Genomic DNA, 20,389 nt, shown 5'->3' with positions numbered 1-20,389 from the left:
AAGTACCAGGTTAGCAGTCCCACAGAACTGTAGCTTTGGGATGAAGTACATTCTCCCCCGTCAAATTAAAAACTATTTACACATGTATTGCTGTAATTTGGGCTAAGTTTCATCCATCCATCCATTGTCTTCTGCTTATTCCTGTTAAGGCTCGTGGGGGGCGGGCTGAAGCCTACCTATCCCAGCAGCTATGGGCAAGAGGTGGGGTTCACCCTGGACAGGTCACCAGTCCATCACAGGGCCAACACATAGAGACAAACAACCATTCACACTCACAGTCACACCTACAGTCAATTTAGAGTATCAATCAGCCTCGTCCCCTCTTGATGTCTTTGGACTGTGGGAGGAAGCTGGAGTACCAGAGAGAACCCACACAGGAACAGGGAGAACATGCAGACTCCACACAGAAAGATCCCGTGCCTGAGCCGGGACTCAAACCCAGAACCTTCTTGCTGTGAGGCGACAGTGCTGACCACTGCACCACTGTGCAGCCTGCTCAGGTTCATAAAAGAAATAAATAAATCAATTCATACATCACCATCCTATCATTGGTAATTGGCATTAGCATTTAGCTCGAAGCTCCACAGAACCATTCACATGACAGGAGACTAAAAACTGTTTTGTCGTCAGTTAAAGACTGCCTGGATTAACAAAGGATGCACTGGATAAAAAAGATGTTATGAATTCCAAGTACAGTTTGAAAAAAAATTGCATTGAGCTCAGACTGAGCTTGAAAATCTTTTTTTTTTTTTACCTCAAGTCATCGACCCATAGTATGTGACAGGCAAAATGCACTTATTTAGTGAAGTATTCTTTTAAATGGCACTAATAAACAGCTCTGTGTAAATGAAAGTCATTATGGCTGGAACAGGATAATTCCAGCATTTTTCCTAAAAATGACGAAAGAATTTCAGCAACTGAAACTTTGGCACTGATCAAAAAGTTTTTAACCCCCCACAGATTCTTCTTTTTTTTTTCCACATTTTTTCCAAGCTCGCTCCCTTCAACAACTGCTTAATCAAGTCCTCCTTTTGCACGCACACGCGCGCGTGAAAACACACACACACACACACACACACACACTGAAGTTGACCTGGAGGGGAGGAAATTGAATTAGCAGGGTGTAATGCAGCTCCTTGTGTGTGTAATCAGAGCAGGCTCAGAATACAGGGCCATTGTGAGTTCTTGTGGTGGATCCCGGCGAGCCAGTGACCGCTGGGGGAAGCTGCCCCTATCACTAGATATGATTACAGCCAGGGGAATGTTTGTGTGTGTGTGTGTGTGTGTGTGTGTGTGTGTGTGTGTGGTGAGATTTGTGTGGGAGTCATGGTTGACTGATTGTGCGGGGTGTGTGTGTGTGTGTATGTGTGTGTGTGTGTGTGTGTATGTTTGAGTATGCACACAGTGATTTGAAGCTTTAAATGGTGGAAGCTCTCCTGCTTCTCTTCTAGCATCCATCACTGCACCTGAGAAAAAAAAACAAAACTTTTGTGACATCCATCGTCTCTAACCTCTCAGATCTTTCTCGATTTAGGTTATGAGATCCTGCAGTAACAACAACAACAACAAAAATCTTTTTTGGGCTGCTTCTTTCCACTGTCATTGTTCGGTGCGGCTGCAGGCTGTATTTTCCACGCTGGATGTCATTGTTTTTCAATGTCAGTTAATTATTTCTGTACTGGTATTTTGCCTCCTCCTGATACAGTGTTTCCTGCTATTGTCTCTTCTACCAGGCTGGCTGCACTGAACTCAGCCAATCGGTCTCTCCTACCTTAAAATACACACACACACACACACACACACTACAATACACACATCCATGATCATGAACACACACACACACACACACACACATTTACTTAGGTCTACTCTCCCTTCTTCCCTCCCTTTTGGCACTTGTGAAAAAAAACTCAAGAAGTCACTGATACAGCACACCATCTGTGTGTGTGTGTGTGTGTGTGTGTGTGTGTGTTTGAGTGAGGGAAGGAGAGTCCACCAGTCAGCTCAGAGGGGTTAATCTCTCTCTCCCACTCTCTTTCTCTCGCTGTCTCTCTCTCTCTCTGTCTCTCTCTCTCTCTCACTACCTCGATTTCTCCCTCCCTCTGTTGCCTTTTGTTGCGGCCCCTCACTTTCTCAACATTTGGACAGAGGGAACTGATACTGTGCCTGGGAGTGTGTGTGTATGTGTGTGTGTGTGTATGTGTGTATGTGTAGTTTGGGTGTCCTCTGTGCCGCTCATAGGTCTCTCTGGACGGAATTGTACAAGAACATGACTGAAGCCACTTTCTGTCTCTCCGCATGCTGAGTATTCACACTGCAGACTGGTAAGACAGCGTTCTGGACATGACACTTCATGTTGTGTGTTTGGAGTGCAGAACAATTTGTTTATGTGTGTGTGTGTGTGGGGGGGGGGGGGTGTTGCCTGGAATGCAACAGGTCATTTATAAATCTGGGTTTCACTTATATCAGTTTGGATGAGATGTGTGACGTGAGGATGTGAAAGCGTCCTCTGTCCCCTGTTGTCGTCTGTCTGTCTTCTAATCTTAAATCAAGTTATTTTCTCTCTCTCTCTCTCTCTCTCTCTCTCTCTCTCTCTCTCCCTTCTTGCTCTCTCTGCCCCCCCCCCCCCAACCCGGCCAAACTTACTCAAGTTACCGGCTTCCTCCTGTTGTTATGAGCCCCCTGGTTTCTCTGCAGCGTTCTGGGGGCGCTCCCACGCTCTTCCAAAGAGAAAGAAAGGAAGGAAAACAGCGACAAATATTTGAGAGCCACAAAAGTAGCGGGGGAAGCATGCCATGACTCCATATATGCACATCTATACACACAAATTTGTACCTCCAACACAGTTACATGGAAAACTGTCTGCCCTTATGTATGTCTGGTTCGCTACTTATTTTGTTTTGTTTTCTGGACAAACTTTTTTCTTTTCTTCGGAGGTAATGGGGTGGCTGAGGTGGTGAGAAAATTGGAAACAGAGCCACCCACAGTGGAAGTGAGTCAGCCCAGCATTTAGTGGTGTGTTGACTTTGGAAATGGCAGGAATTAGGGTGGGGGTGAGGGGGTGGTGGCGGGGGGGGGGGACGAGATGAAATTATCATTAGACAAGAAGGAAACAACAAGTGTCAATTTGTTTGTTTGTTGTTTGCGCATAAGTGTCTGAGAGGCTCTGCAAAGTGTTTTTCTGCAGCTGGAAAAATGTATTGTTGTTTACAGCTGGGAATGAAATGATTGACGGGGAGGAGAGGAGAAGAGAGGAAAGGAGAGGAGAGGTAGAAGCCAGAGGCTGTTTATAAAGGGAGGGAGTGGATCAGGTCCATCTGGGACAATCCCAAGCACTGAAAGCTTCCCCACCCTGATCCCAAACATCCCCCCAGCCCCCCCCCCCCCCCCCCGTCATTGACGCTCACTTTCTCCCTCACAATAAAGTGCAACTGGGTTCATTTTGTGTGCAACCTGCAAATTTGTTGCATATATTCACACCTGACGCGCTTCCTGACGCACTTCCTGACTCTTGCTCCTGCAGCTGATGTGTGTTGCCAGCATGCTACAGTACATGTAGTTGCTCTGAACAACATGTCAAACGCCATGCAGGAGGAAGTTATGCAGCGATGTTGTCATCACTATATGGGTTATAGTTGTTGTTTTTTTTTACTTTGCATTCATAGGCGACTTCATTTTAAGAAAAGTTTACTTTGCATTCATAGGCGACTTCATTTTAAGAAAAGTCAGAGCTCCAGCATGAGAGTGGCTAATGTAAACTAGCCTGTGCAGTGGTTGAATGCTTGCATATTCTACAAATGGAGAAACAGTTTATCAAATTAAATGCCACTGATCACTAATTATCCCCATTAATACACTGCAGAATATTTTACACATGCTCTCACATCCACATCATCCTCCAACCACCATGATTTATTAACATTTTTTCCTCCCAATCCAAAAAGAACCCAGGAGATGCAGGCGTCTTCTTTTCTTCCTTTGTCTGACTGGCCTGTTTAACTGCCCTCCTTCTCCTCTTCCTCCTCCTCTTCCTCTTCCCTCCCTCCCTGCCTTCCTCCCTCTGTGTTGCCTGTGTATCCAGCGATAAGGGGACAGCGACGGTAGCACTTCCTCTCGCCGCAAGAAGCAGGAAGTGTTGATTTCCACTGCAGGCTCTCTGGGCAAACGCCGCACCAGATTCCTCTGGGATCCTCATCACTTCCCACAAGCAACAAACACACACACACACACACACACACACACACACACACACACACGTGCTCGCTGTGTGTCAACGGGCCTCAACTATATCTTTATAGCTCTGTATTCACTGAGAGCTGCTTGATGGGAAACCACCTGGGAACCAGCAGAGCAGCAAATCTTTGACCTCAGGGTTGTCTTGCAGGTCAGAGGACGATTGGCTAATTATTCCTCTAATCACAGTAAATGTTTAGCTATCACCATCTTTGACCATGAAGGCCAGGGGTGGCGCTGTAGAGCTTAAAAAACACAAACAACCATTCATCACTTAATGAATTCCAGGGCGGGAGAGAATGAGAGCGTGTGCGTGTGTGTGTGTGCGTGTACGTGCGTGTACGCGTACGTGTGTGTGTGTGTGCGTGCGCGTGTGTGTGCGTGTGTGTGTGACATGATGAGAAAGTGGTGGAAGACAAAGGGAACAAGGCGTCTGAGGGTTTTCATGTGTGTGGTTTTCAAGTTCATACAGCCAAATGAGTGACACAATCATGACGTCTTGGAGGAATGTGTTTGAGAACATTCTGCAGTATCTCCAAACAAGGCAGAACCACACGAATCGTAACTCACTTGGAAAATTACACTTGATTCAGGAAATAATTTCAGGCTCAAGATAGCATTATCTAAGAAAAGTTATAGTGGATGTGATCTGCAAAGCAGAGCAGCCAACGAGAACAGTGAAGGTTGTATACAGAGTATTCCAGAGGTTCTTCTAGGCATTTTAGATCTACATAGGCTCATGAGTATGTGTGAACTATGCATGTCTCAGAGCAACAGAGCGGGGCAATATGATGAACAAAGGTCAAAATGTCATGCCTTGCAGTATACTCATTTTTGTTTGAGAGTGTGAGAATTGTACCTACTTCCTTTTTTTTAACCACTTAAAAAGTCTATAAGCATATAAGTAGCCACTGCACATATGCACTCACAAGATGGTCTGTCCAAGAAAAGACCAGATAACGGCCTTCCAGCACTATGGTGAACACAGAGGACCTCTCATTCATGTTAATCGAGCATTTTTGCCACAGGGGTTTGTGCTGCCACATCACAGCCCTGAAAAACAGAGCCAGATCAAGAACAGTCTGGTCCTAGACAATGACAAATTGTAGAGTCATTAAAAGCTTCTGTATCATACAAGTATGATCATCCATCTATTATCACTTATCCTGCCCAGGGTTGCAGGGAGCTGGAGACAATCTGAGAGGCTGGGTTACACCCTAGGGAGGTCATCAGGGCTCAGCAGTGCGATCATATCTGTCGAAAACCATTGCTTTTTTCTCGTGAAAATATTTTTGGGAGAATGAAGAGGCAGGGAAGAGGCGCTCGGGAGGAGTTGAGGGATTCAGTACAAGCTCAGCAAGCAGAATGAATGAGAGATGATGAATTGTTGCCTGGGTGATTGAGACGGTGCTGATATGAGGTGATGAACTGATGTGAGCGAACTTTCAGTACATGAGCTGGCATTGATTCATCTTTCAGAGAAACACAACCTGGCTCAAAGACGCAAAAGGGAAGGGAGCAAAGCTTACCATATAGCACTGAAGCAGAGAACATGAAGGGGAGACAGATCACCTCCATGATTCCCCTCCCCAATCCATACAATCCTAATCCGAAGGATTACAAAGAATTGGTGTGCGATCACGTGGCTTTATATTGCTCCCGGGTTGAGATTTCTTGGACACAAACTGACCACATACCACCACAGCACCTGATTTGGCCTAATTATGAGAAAGAAAAGGAGAACTGCTAAGTAGTCGACATATTTTCTGTGTTGGATGGATATCAGAGTGGTGTACAGGTCAAAAACACTCAGCTTGGGTCCTGCAAGCAACTGCAAGTCAAGGCTGTTTATAAAAACTATGATGCTCCCCAAGCCTCAACAAAAATGCTGACTTGAACCGAAACCAATATTTATTTTTTGCAAAATGGAAATTGTTTTTACTGGCACACTTAGAGGACCTACACACTGTCTAGCATGTTTTGTAGAAATCAAATGACGTTAGAACCAAGCCGAATGACTGAGATTAATTGAGATTTTGTTTTGAGATTTTAATTTGTTTTCATCAGTTTATCAGTTCATTCAGTTAGTTCAGTAAGGCTGCATTGATTTTTCTAGCAAGTGCTATTGATGATGGTGAAAAAGAAAAGAACAGAGGTTTTGAGGAGGGAGGTAAAGACTGGCATCAGAGTCAAGTGTGGAGCAAACAAATATTTATAGAGGGAAAATTTAAAAAAAACTGAAATTTTGTCAAGTGTGATGGAAGAATCATGAAGGAGACAATGGGAAAAGTTTGTCCCAAAACTAAGGGAAAATTTGGGTGATTAGGAAACGTTAAAGATATGAGGGTAAAATACAAGGGGGTCATGGGTCAAGAGGGGTGAGGAGGTCAGAGTGGGCCCAGCAGCTCCACTTAGAACAGGATATCCTGCAAGGAAAACCCATCTGTCTCTCTTTCTCTCTCTCTCGCTCGCTCGCTTGCTCATTCTGTCTCTTCAAGTTGCACAGAGGGCACGGCAGAGAAGAGAGGTGTAACCTTTCACTCAAACCCCCAAAAAACAAAACAAAACAAGCAAGTTCCCAAATGCGATGCTTTGCATTCATCAATTACTGAAGATGGAGGCAGCGAGCAGACACGAGCACCTGATGCGTCCTCATGCAAGTGCATGAAGTGTTTATAGTGTGTGATTATAATTGTGCGACGTTTCCATCCTGCAAACTGTTTCACCAACGAAGATAAACGTCCTCGCTGGGACAATAAAGTCAATGTATCTTATCTGTTGCAGACAGACAGCGTGCGTGGGTGTGTGTCTGTGTGTGTGTGAGCGCAAATTATAAAACATCCCACCACTATTTTAATTATTTTCAAGCTTAATGTTTTTGATAGCATGATGGAAAAATACTATCATCCATTTGTGGCTTTCATAGTGTGTGAAAATCATGCTTGCTGCGTGATCGGAAAAATACTGAATAGCGTGACTGCATGCTGCAGTTTTGTTTTTGTTTTTTTTAATTTCATGATGCATCCTGGTCCCATCACAACCACTTGAGCTGTGTTGTGTAATAACTTCAGTACGGATAATGAAGCAATGCAACTCTTCATCCTGACTGAGATTGAGATTGTGAGTCCTGGAGTAGATGTAAAAAATGTTTTTGGATGTAGTTTTTTTAACTGAGTTTTTTTTTTTTTAATTCCTGCAAAAACACCGACATCTCCTGCACCGATAAAGCATCAGTCAAATAGAAATACAACATTTATGCATTGTTCAGAGAAGAATCCTGTAAACATTCAATAACACTTCTGAAACTCCATCCATCCACTTTCTTCCACTTATCCTGTTAAGGGTCGCGGGGGGGTTGGAGCCTATCCCAACGGCTTTCGGGCGAGAGGCAGGGTTCACCCTGGACAGGTCACCAGTCCATCACAGGGCCAACACATAGAGACAGACAACCATTCACACTCACAGTCACACCTACGGTCAATTTAGAGTATCAATCAGCCTCGTCCTCTCTTGATGTCTTTGGACTGTGGGAGGAAGCTGGAGTACCAGAGAGAACCCACACAGGAACAGGGAGAACATGCAGACTCCACACAGAAAGATCCTGTGCCTGAGCTGGGACTCAAACCCGGAACCTTCTTGCTGTGAGGCAACAGTGCTGACCACTGCACCACTGTGCCGCCCTTCTGAAACGCACTCAGCAGAAAATATCTATATTGCAGATGTGAAAAGTTGTACACACCTCAAACTATCAACACCTCATAATGTCAACAGTAAAACCAATCAGTAATGATTGATTAAAAAAATCCTGCAATTTTTAAAGAATTTTGCTCGCTGTTATTAGTTAACATTCGATGTCTTGTTTGGGCTCTTTGCTGTATATTTAGCAGAGAACTTACAACGACAGGAAGTGAAAGCCAATCGATGGCTCCATTGCAACATCAGCATGGAGCATTCTCCACCACTTGCTAGAGTTACTAGGAGTGAAGTCAAACAAGCCCCAGAGATTCCCCAAGTTGTATTTTTTTACTCTTTATTCTCAGGAATGTCCAGGTCTCCCTGCTCGTTTGTTCATTTGTCTCAGGCCTTGCTAGGTTATAAACCCACAAGAAAAACTGACAAGCTTAAGCGTATGTTGTTGTTTTTTGCACAACAATGTAATTAACATTTACATATACCTTACATTACAATCATTACCATCCAAGCAAATCATCTGTAAAAGCTTCCAAAAGCTTCCTTCGTTGACCAGTGAAAACCTACTCACACACTCACAAATGGAGGTATGTCACAAGAACAGCTCTAAGTTATACGTACAAGTTTGAAGAATTTTCCATGAAAGGTAAATTTGTTACATCAAAAGTACAACACTGGTCTTGAAGAGTTCAGAAATGCACCTTTTGATTAACTGAGGGTACAATCAGAACTGAAGGTAACGCCGTTGCCTTTCAAAGTACAAATACACACCAGTACTTCTATGTTTTAGTGTGTAGTTCACATCTCTAACTCCTTCAGACTGACATATGGTGAGTTGTATTACCCTTTTTGCATGCAGACATTTGTCTCCAATTCTGAAAGATGAGTGGTCAGTAAAACAAACATGCTCTTTGTGAGTCCATGAGATTTTTGTTTACAAGCTGCTGCTTCACTTGTAATCGGGCCTCCTGAAACTAAACAGGCTAAACACAAATATGCCACCAGCATTTAGACCGAAGGAAACTATCGGTCATTGTAAAAGATGTGGGAGAATCTATTATATCTCCTGCCGTCTTTTTAAAAATAGTCAGTGCAATGTTCTTCTTTTTTCATGATGAGTCAGTCAGAAAACCGACTCACTTCAACGGCGCAAACGTTTTCAATAATTATAGCAGATACACCATACCCTCACCATACATCACACACTCGTTCTCATGTTTTCACATGCAAGAGTGCCTTAAGTGGGTGATATTTTTCACAAGGAAACATTCATTTATTTTTCCTATTGATGGTTCATAGTGAAAGAAGTATGAGACCGAGAGAGAGCAGACGAAAGACAGTGAGAAAAGAGAGCGCGCGTGAGACTGAAAGCAAAAGATGAGGAGTGAGAGCGTGGAACTATTTTTGGCCTGTCTGGGTGTTTCCTACACACACACACACACACACACACACACACACACACACTTTTCAGGCTTGTTGTTGTTCAAAATGGTGGGTGTTAAAAGGATGGGTCTTGATTTGATTTGGCTTTGCATTCTGAGAGTTTTTTATATATTTCTATGTGTGTGTGTGTGATTGTTTGTGTGTGTGTGTGTGTGTGTGGTGTTCGTTCTGTCAATCCCTGGGATTTTCCTGTGGTTGCTATGGTTTCTTGCGGTGTTTTGAAAAACTTGCCATAACTCCAAACATCCTTAGGGTGTTAAGGCTCTACAGCCCATCATTATACACTCATGCCTGCACTGTCGCCAGAGTTGACCTCACATCACTTCAAATTGAACCGGATCAAATGTGCAAAAGAGGCTTCTAATTCACTTGGTTAAGTCTCTCTTCCTGTAGAATATTTTAAATGTAGGGCTTTAATTCCATCTTTGCCCTGGCGTGGGTCTCTACTATAACTCCCAGGAATCATGTAAACAACTCGTAGAGAATTGGTTTTTTTTTTGGATCTTCCGGCAGTTATTGATGCCTGTGATACTATTGTGAAAAATGAAATGGTGAGTGATTCCACTTGACTTGTCATTTACTGTGAAAAAGTGATTTTGCCTCTCAACACTGGTGGCTGATGACTGTCTGCACACATCCACACGTGTGTGGTGGAAAGTGTTTGTCTGTCAGCAATCCATTGTGTTTCTGTGGACAATGCGCACACATACACGTGCTTCTCTATGCTAACTGTTGGTGAATAACCTTACTTTTACACCTTTTTTTCTTTTTTTTTACTTTAAATTGCTTAGGTTTAAAATGCAGGCTAATTTCATGTATGAAATATGATGTTGCAATAATTAATAATTTATGAATCTATTAATATCTATTAACAGATCTCATGGCTAAATGTTCTTGAAAGAACCTGCATACATTTACCACCATATACAAATTTGATTTCACATACTAGAGGACTTTTTTTTTTAGCCAACTAGTGATTAAGGATTGAAATATCTGTGTAAGAATATTCGTTGAACGAGGCCAATTGTGATGAGCCCACAGAAAAACTGTACAGCTCGCAGACTGACTGCTTTGCTGCTGGTAGCTGTGAGCTAACCAGCATCAAACAGCACAGCAACAATGTTCAAAACTACAACATATTGTGAAATTTATTATATGCAAAATGTTTTCCATTGGTGTCACCAAAGGCTAAGGATAAAAGGAGTAGTATGATAGTCATGCTTGGACAAAAAAAAATCAATGCTAATGTTGCTAATTTGTTCTGAGCACTGTTAGCTAAGTTGGTCACTGTAAATATTAAAGATGAAAGTAAAAATTGTTGAGTTTATTTCCACTCTGAGTTGATCAAAAATGTATTTTTCCAAGGAGGGAGGGTGGTTGAGATTGTAAATGTGTATTTTTCAGCCGCACAATTTAGCGTGGCGCTAGCAGAGACTGATGGCAAACAGCAGCGAAACAGCCCAAAAATATCTCTCAAGTTAAGTGTCAGTAACAGGTTTGACAGCTTATCTTGACCAGAGTGAGATTTTGATGGCATATGTTTAATCACAGGCTCATGTTTAGATTTAAGCCAAGATTAAGGTTGCAACATAAATGTGTATTATACAACTACCGACTTTGGTGTTCAAGGTTTTAGAATTCCTTGAGTGTATCGTCCTCCTTTGGATCTGTTTCTTCAGGTGTCCTGTCTGGGAACTCAATATAGATCACCATGATAAATTACGGCTTCATCAAATGTTACAATTTAAACCGAAAGCGTAATTTTCTGTTGATGACATTAATTTGTAAAACAGATGCCGACAAGTCAGATTCTGGTCTGGGGTAAGGTTTACGAGTGCGTTTTGGCTTTGGCGAATGTTTTGTCTCTTTTTGTAGCAGCGCCTCTGAGTATTCACTTCTTCCAATAATCCTGTCAGCTTCACATAATATTCCATGAAGCAGGAGGGTCACATGATTTGAGCGCCTGTATCTAATGACTGTCAACTGATGCCGAGTGGTGATGTCTCCTGTGGACTAGCGGAGGTATGAAGATCCTAACTTCCTTCCAAAGAAGAACTGCGTATAGAAAACTAAGTGAAGTTCAGTATAAGGGACCACACCCTGATCCTCTCTGGCACACGCACACGCCTGCGACTATGAGTTGCGTGCATGTAAATATCCACATGCATAAAAATAAAACGCACACAAATAGAGTCCAAGTGTTTCCAAACATTTTTCAACCTCATTATTTTCATCTGTTTGTATGTTTACTCAGCCCACTAAAGATAATAAGTCTTTTCCTCCATGTCTTCCCAGCCCCTCCTCATATTCCTGTCTCCCTCCTCTCTCACTCTCTCTCCAGCTCTAGATTCCCCTCTTTCCCCCTCCCTCCTCCTCCTCCTTGGCTTTTATTTCTTTCCTATCATCCTGCTCTGTTTCTCCCCCTCTCCTCTGTTCCCTCTTTTTCTTCTCATGCAGCATTCTTTGCATTCCTACTGGCTTCTTAAGGGGAAGGACCCCGCTGGCAGACCAAGGCCAAACATTATTATAGTGCTCTCAGGCTCTCGCTCTGCTTCTTTCATCCTGTCTCCTTTCTTTCCCCTCTCTACCTCTCCACTCACCTTCTCTTTTATTATTTCTTTAACTCCTTTCCCTTGTTCTTTCACTCATGGCTACTTGGTGCTTTTGTGCGCCTTACCAAGACAATCAGGGGAAAACGGGTCCATTCATGTTTGCAAGCACGTTTTTGAACAATGACAAGTTGTCCACACATTGGAGGTAAAGTAGAAATGTTCAGAGAGTCTTTTTGTTTTTGTTTTTCTAGTCGCATGTCTGCAAAAATGTCTTTCCTTGTGGCAAATTTTAAATGAGCTCAAAGGTTGAAAATGAGGATACAATTATTCGGGTACTTTTATGTTGTTGTTTTTTTAATACATATATCATCTCATCATGGAAGAAATCACTGACAGCTGTTGATACTAGAGATTGTAAATTAAAAGCCAGCTGCTTTGACTTGATGTTTTTATGATTAGATTTACATCCACTTGTCATCTCTTCAGCACTTAAAAAAAAAACAAAAACATAAAATTACGTTTCCCGAAAACAATTCGGCAATTTAAAAAAAGTAAAATAGATGAACTCGCTGACGATTTAAAAAGTCATAATTTAAGAGTCTATAAAGTGCACTGTGCTAAGGAGGAATATTTTAAAAGGATGGGAGGAGGACCTCAATAAAACTTACTCATTAGTTTACATGAAGAAATTTGATGAGCTCAGGAATTCTGAGAGCAAGTAATCAAGATGGCTGTTTCAACCAGACTTTCACGCCAGTTTTTCCATCTTTGGTGCTGCAACACACTTCACTCAACATTAAGTGTTCACGTCGGACAGGCAGCTCAGGACTCTGGATACACAAGAGGAATCATTTCTCTCCTCTTCTGCCTCTGACAACCCTCATCAACCCCCCCCCCCCCACCCCACACACACACACACACACACACACACCACCACCACTGTAATCCTGTGACAATTTGCTTTTAATTTTTGTGATTTGGATCCCTTAATGTGCCAAATGTTTTGTTGTAGCAACAGTGGCGTATCTCTGTTCGTAGGAGGCAGCTATATAGAGGAGTTGACCACATCCTGCCCCAAATAATACTCTCTAAAAAGAACTGGTTGTTTTTAATGGTATCATCTCTGTGTGATTTACATTTACCGCAGCTTTCTGAAAACAGATCAAACAGCTGCACTTATTTTAAAGAAGTTACCGTAAACTCGAGCTTTAACTCTTCCAATTACGAAGGGACTCCCCAGAAGCTGAGAATGGCCATGCTTCATAATAATTTTTTCAATGCCATTATCTTCAAGTTCATTATTTCATTATCTTATAATAAATATGCTTGTTTTCTCTTAACGTATCAATTTATCTCTTAAGCTTGAGAAAATGCCTTTGTGATTCCCTTACATGGCATTTCTTATCCTGTGTGAAATGACATAAATCATACCCGCTATTACGACAAAATAGGTCGTTATTTCAAGATACACGTTAATAATCTCGTATTCTTGAGATAATGCAATTACTTATTTGCTTGCAAGATGAGTGATTTATCGAATTATCCGGCAAAACCAAATTGCTGTTTTCCCTAAATCTACAGGTTAAAGCTGTTTTCAGGAGCTAATGAGATAATTAACTTGTTCCAGCAAGATAAAGCAATAATTAATACAAGATCTCAGCATAGCAGCTTTGAGAGAGAGCTGCTCTCAGCTTTGGTAAATTTCCTTTCACTGTTTGCGTTGAATAACAAGGATCAGCTAATTTTTCATGAAAGATCAACATTGATCAACTCACTAAATGGGTTAACCCCTACTTTAGAATAAACTAAACTGCAGTTACTTATTACAGTTGCACGTTGCAATATTTTGGCGAATATTAATGATAAACCTTTTTTTATTTTAGGTGACTTCTTAGTTAAGTTGGAGGACAATGCTTGAGTTTTGAATAATATCAATGTTGCTTGTGGAAAATATTATCTGACCGGTGCTGAGCGTGTGCGTGTGTGTGTGTGTGTGTGTGTGTGTGTATTCCTCGCTCCCTGTAGGCGGTTGCCTGCTGCACTGCTTTTCTGTCACCCTGTGGTTTTGTTATTTTCAGCTTGAAACCGGATGTGATTCAGACTGCATGGTAGATTGTGAACCACACAGACATGCACACGTATATGCACGTCAACGCACTCGTATGCGCTTTTACACTTCATGTCAGTGTACAGCACAATCACAAGCACGCATACGCACACAGTAAACCCACACAGAGAGGGTTTCTGGAAATGATACTGGGTTCCCCCTCTTCACGGAGTCACCCGAGGCTGATAGTGGAGCACCACCGGAGGTAGAGAGAGACGCATATCTCTTGGTTTCAATATTTGTCTTAAACATCAGTTGTTGACCTGAGATCGGAAAAAAAGGGATAAAAAGCCGACAAACGCTCGAGCTTTGTGGAAACAAAAGAACGCTTAAAAGTGAGGGGAAACACTGACAGGTGTCTGTGAAACTCATGATAAATGTCAGTTTCTGGCTCTGAAAAATTACTGCTTATATTAATTTATGCTATGTATAAAAAGGAGGGGCACATGGAAAATGAGCAGGGAAGAAAACAAATGTCTTTAAATATATTTCCAATGTATATTCACTTATTTATTTGAAAGACGGCAACCTTATTTTCATACCCGCAAAACATTTGATTCGAGGAAACGACACGACAGAATTGCTCTGCATTATACATGCTACCGTGTGTGTGTGTGTGTGTGTGTGTGTGTGTGTGTGTGTGTGTGTGTGTGTGTGTACACCCTGGTGTAAAAAAATCTACCCCATCACACGTTCTCTCTGTGCTGCAGCTCTGCAATGTCTGCATTGTCCTGCTTACAAGCAATATTTGACAGGACAGGTGAATGACACAGTGACAAAAACTTAAAAACCAGTATAATCAATAAGAAAATATTCATTTTTACAGTTGTTTCTTAAACAATTTTGACAGTCCCTCTTTTTGAGGCTTAAGTATGCATTCTACAGCTTTCATCACATCCCCGATTTAACCTTTTAGCAAATATTCTTCACAACACATCTCACTGCTTCCTCCCAAAGTATAGAGCTCTAAACGGGCCATGTCGCGGCTGCTTACGGCTGTACACTTTCACGTGGGAGCGATTTAACTGAGGTTTTCATCAATTGGATTACAAACTTGACCAAGCAGCAACAGAGGGCCTCAACATGACGGGAAAACAACATCCAAGAGAACTCAGATAAAAACGTGATGGTACGGAGGGAGGGTGCAAGCAGGTTTTAGAATGATGAAATTGAAAGGTACAGTTAATGTGTTCAGTAACATTTTATTTTTAATCTCCAATGAAATGACCGTCATTGAACTTAAAAGTTTTAGTGTTACATTATATGCTTGATTTCTGAATACCTTTTTTGCCATGTACGCCTGGTCTTTGACCACCAAAATGTTTCCATCTCCACCTTGAGTCCAAGTGGACATTTGTTTTGAGTCTGATCAATTTATGAGAGTTGACAGTGATATTGAACTTTAAATTTTGCCTTTAAAAACTTTTCACACCATTCTAGAGACACTAAAGATGTTTACGGTATTTGTCCTATTTTATTGCTACATATTGGAAATATGTATAATTACATGATAAATATGGCACAAAATATTTCTTATCACTTATTCACTCAGAAGAGTCCGCAGTAAAACAATCCATGTTTTTAAAAGACCTTTAAATGTCCTCTTCAGAGTGTCAAGACCCTGCAGGGGCCAGCCTCCCTCTGCTGTGTTGCCATACCACCACCAGTGCTGGTTTTGAGGTTTTTGACAGCAGATGGAGCCACAGTGTAGGGGCCATTATTTTATTTGACAAGTGGTCACATTGTGGAAACAAAGTTGAGACTGGTGAAGTTATCCGGGGCCAGGACGGATGGATTGGCTGCTGGGTGCATCCAATGGAAGTCTGTCAGTGTCGGGGAAAACAATAGTTCTGAAGGTCTGTGTGAAGTCAAGGCTATTTTTGGTGGACCCGCCTTGCTTGCTATTTCTGTCAGCAGGAGAGCGGAGGGGTGGGGGCAGGACTTGAGGGGCAGGACTTTCTTTCTGCAACTTGCGTCTTTTCTTTTCCTCAGCTTCTCTGTGCTGCTGACAACAGCAGCGGATACCACCATCACCCTCCGTCAGGTTTCCCCTTTCTTGGATGCACAGCTGGATTTGTTCAGGAGAGAATAACTCGATGGTAGCTGGAGAGTTTATCTTCGAGTGTCGGAGGCAGTTTCTGGAGGCTGTTAGGTGCTGTCGGTTGTTGGGGGGAAACACTGTTCTGATGTGCGAACAGCTGGAGGTTTGTTGAATGGCCTTTACTTGTGAAAATGTTCAGCTTTTCTTCTGTCGCAGCTTAGCATGAATGCTAACTAAATGTTGACGGTTGGAAGGTGCGCAGGTGTTTGCTCTCGTTTAATTGCGCGTGTTAAGTGAGAGCTCGTGCGGAGGAAGGTCGTGAAAAAAAACTACCTTTTAAACGAAATTTAAACAAAACGTATTTGCTCTTTCTTTGTCCGAATTTTGTAGCGTTTTATATGTGTATAAAGTTATCATACATTCACTTTTTAGTACTACACGAGACATGCAAATGTAATAAAGTATTTAAAAGTTAAAGGGACGTTCAAACGCCGTCCATTTTCCAAAAATGTCGCCGACAGCTGTTGTTATAAAGACAACATTACAATCTGAAATTCATTCGAATGTTGTTTATTTTAGTCAGCCGTTGTGTTTGACCTAAATAAGGGGTTTTGTAGCGGAGCAGATGTTGGCCAGCATCAGAGTGCAGGAGCAACAGGTCTGACACACACACACACACACACACACACACACACACACACACAAAATTTTATTTAAGTCACCCACCTGTAACCTTAACCACTGGCTCAAAACACAAAAACAGGGGTCTACCCATCCCAGGCACAGCGTTGTCCCCTGTGGTACGTGCTGTTTCGAATGAACTGGTTTTAAGTCTGTTTTCTGTCCCTTAAAGTGACGTAAGAAACACACACACACACACACACACACACACACACACACAAGTGCACTAAGTGAAAGAGGTTGGAGGGAAGGAGACTTTTACAAACTCTTATTCATACCTTTCTGCTCGTATTTGTTTGTCTTATTTAAGTGTTTATATAGGCATGCTTGAGAGAGTTTTATTCCTTCCCTCCCACGCAGACCTTTTGTACACTTTGTATAATCTTTCCATTGAGCTGGGGTTTAAATATTTGACCTGAGTATTTCAATTTGCATCAGAATATCAGTTCAGGTTGTGTCCAGCTACACCAGTCTGTCAGCTAAATCAAGGAGCATTGAGTCATCATTTATCTGCCTGGGTTGGCTCTCTGTGAGAACCAAAAAAGGTTCTCTGCAATGGTTTAGGATTATTTTTATTGTCTTATTCAGATTGGACAGATATTTTGACTTAAACATTTTAGAATTTTTTTTCTAAAAAAAATTGACATTTTTCTATTTGTCTCCACAGATGGCATCAGTAGGCAGTGGAACCTCATAAAGATAGACAAGCAGACAGGACGACATATTTCACCCGTAGCAGGTAAGAAAAATCTCCTAAACAATAACTTTAATTTAATTAGTAGTTGTGTTATGGGTTGGCAATGTTTTACTTGAACCTGTTAAAGTTGAGCCACAGCTGTCACTACTGAAACATTCATGTGGAAAAATGCTGCCAGTCTACAACAAACCCCCTCAGGACTACTTCTTATCGTCTTTACTGAGTACACACACACACACACACACACACATTACGCACACTGTGCACTTAGTGTGGTGACAGCAGTTTTTCCAGCATACAGAATGATCTAAGCTCTTTCATTCTCAGACAACTGCAGTAAAGTTCAGAACAGGTGTTGGCCTAGTTGGAAAGACGGGCCTGCTTTATTTATTTATTTTTTTTTATTTTGATTTTTTTGAATGTGTGAGTTTAGAAGCAGGCTTCAGAAAGAAGCGTGGGTTTATTTTTTTCAAAGTATCAAAAAAAGTCCTGGAAAAACCACAAAACACTTAAACCTGTAGCTTTTAAGCTAATGCTACTTGATTTTTCTGCGGGTGTGAAAATCAGCAGAAACAACTTTCAAATTTACATCCATGATTGTGTCAAGTGAATATCTGGATGCTGCAGATTAGAGCAAACAACTGGAATTATCCACAATACAGCCCCTACAAATTATGTTCAGCTGCAGCCAACATTTCTGTCTGAATGTGGTTGCGGTGATAAGGAAAATGTCTGCAGGCACTATCAGAGGTGGCCCATGTAGATTTATAAGCATGCCATAATATTTCATGTGGTGTTTTGCTGTAATATGAAGTATCAGTAGACACCAATCACACATACAGTCTTGAAAGCCGTGCCAACACACTGATCCTGAATTCCAACCTTCATGAATCCTGCAAAACCTGAACCATCAACTAATTCTATTCTAATTCACTCTCCTGTGAAATTAATCAACAATATGTGAAGAGTTTTGTTTTGTTTCCTGTCTGAAACATCTGGATGGTTTTGTGGAATTTATTGTGCACAGTATGTTGTTTTCAAACCAACTAAAGCACAAAGCTCACAACTTCCCAAAAAAATGATCTCACTGAGAGTATAGAGGTTGAGGAATTTGCTACAGGGCTACAGATGGTACAGGGTTAAATACTAAATAGCAGAGTTTAATTTGTATATCTTAAGATTCAGCAAAAATGCAACTATTCGTAGAATTTTGCACGTAGACGACTTTTCCTCTTTGAAAGTACAAAGAATGTGTCAGTAGTGGAAAATATGTATCAGTACAAAAATGAAGCATTCTTATATGGAGGATTTTGATCTTGGACAATAAAATATGGCACAGCTTTATTCACCATCGTCACGATACAGGAGGTGAAGCTGAGCTAACCCGTATATCTTACCCAGCTTTAGAAATAAAACCTGGCATTTTAGGAATCTCTCAAGTGCCAATTAAGTTTATATGTAAGTAATATCTGCTGAAGTCAACATGCTGAGAAACATGACATAGACATACATAGACAAGTGGACAGCTCTAAGTACAGTACACATCTGAACACACTGAGATCAGGTCATGTTGACCACATTCACAGGTGCACTGTCACCTCATTCACAGGTGCACTGGGCAACATAATTAAGCAGTGTGAACACAGACGTTTCCCAAATGAAGCACGGCAACAGCATATTATCACGGCTGGTCATGTGAAGAGCCCGTAGAGACATATTACGAGTGTGTCAAATATCTCAGGTGGCTTGGTTTGTCAGGAACATGCCAAAGAAGTCATATTTTGATTTCTTTCTGTTTTGCGCTTAATGTTTGACTGATGAACAGGGCGAAGGTATCGCCAGCTGTGTCACTCACTCCCTGTGCCTTTCTCCCACTCTACAGTCAGTTTATCCATCCATCCATTTTCTGTACTGCTTATGTGTTAAGGGTTGGGGGTGGGGGAGTCGCCAGTCCATCGCAGGGCCATCAGGAGCAATTAGGAGAAAATAAAACAAACATGCTGGAATGTAGCTGGCAAATGTGACAGAAAAGCTGCTATTTTAGAATCCACTTCATCATGAATTCAGTTGCCCAACTGAAGTCAACTCATCTGGAACGTCTGAGATTAACTCCTGTGCATATTCATATGACACACAGCAGAGGTCTGCTAGCTACTTTTACTACACAAAAACTGAATCATAAATCATAGAAAAACCATACTGCAGTTGTATGCCTCTGCAAAATGTGCTTGTAACTGTGAGCTTAACCTTTAGAAGTTTGTCCCTCTTGATGTTTTCAGTTCATACTTGAGTCCTTGTGGATATTTGTGCCAAATTTGAGGAAGTTTCCGTTAACAATGGGATGGATGGAAATTCCAGCTTATCCCAGCTGATATTGGGCGAGAGGCAGAGTTCACCCTGGACGGTTCGCCAGTCCGTAGCAGGGCCATCAGGAGCAATTAGGGGCTCAGTATCTTGCTCAAGGATACTTGGACATGGTCACTGGGGGAGTTTAGGATCAAACCAGTGACCCTTCAGTTCCGGATGACCACTGAACCTCTGAGCCATGCCGCCCCTTGCAGTCAATTTAAACGAAAAATATCCACACAGATCATCAAAAACAAGAAATTTAAATAGAAGTAAATGTCAGTGATTTACAAAAACTGAACATGAAACCGTTTCATCTTCGAATGTGTTAAGCAGCATACACAGCTTGGAATAGAAACACACCATTACTGGAAAAATGCTGATTGAAACACTGCAAACAGAACAAATGTAGGTGTTAATTTGCATATACAGAGCAGGGAAGTGAGATTCAATCACAAGCTGTCACAGGGGATGATTTGAAGAATGAAGAAGAAGAAGAATGAAGAATGAACTCACTCAGAGTTGTCCACTTGTGATTGGCCCACTCAGGACTTGTGTCGATACCAGGTCTGAACACACTTGTAGCAGTCAGTCAGGTT

General features: G+C 41.8%; 1 protein-coding gene across 2 annotated transcripts in view; it reads left to right on the top strand.

The window, feature by feature from the left end:
• Positions 1 to 2,154: 2,154 nt before the first annotated feature.
• hdac7a (histone deacetylase 7a) overlaps positions 2,155 to 20,389 on the top strand; it is a 61,385-nt gene continuing 43,150 nt past the window's right edge. Inside the window, exons 1-2 of one of the 2 annotated variants that reach the window (XM_086214085.1) lie at positions 2,155 to 2,324; positions 17,415 to 17,486. The gene's annotated coding sequence lies outside the window, so the exon portion shown is untranslated. Of the gene's footprint in view, positions 2,325 to 15,969; positions 16,230 to 17,414; positions 17,487 to 20,389 lie in introns of those variants that run through there. The other variant, XM_086214084.1, reaches the window with a different exon arrangement.

Source organism: Aulostomus chinensis, chromosome 9, assembly GCF_037954235.1.
Source record: "Aulostomus chinensis isolate RoL2024-O1b breed Wild chromosome 9, RoL_Achi_v1.0, whole genome shotgun sequence".
NCBI lineage: Eukaryota > Metazoa > Chordata > Actinopteri > Syngnathiformes > Aulostomidae > Aulostomus > Aulostomus chinensis.
Note: the sequence above shows the minus strand (reverse complement) of the source record. Positions and strands in the feature narration are given on the sequence as shown.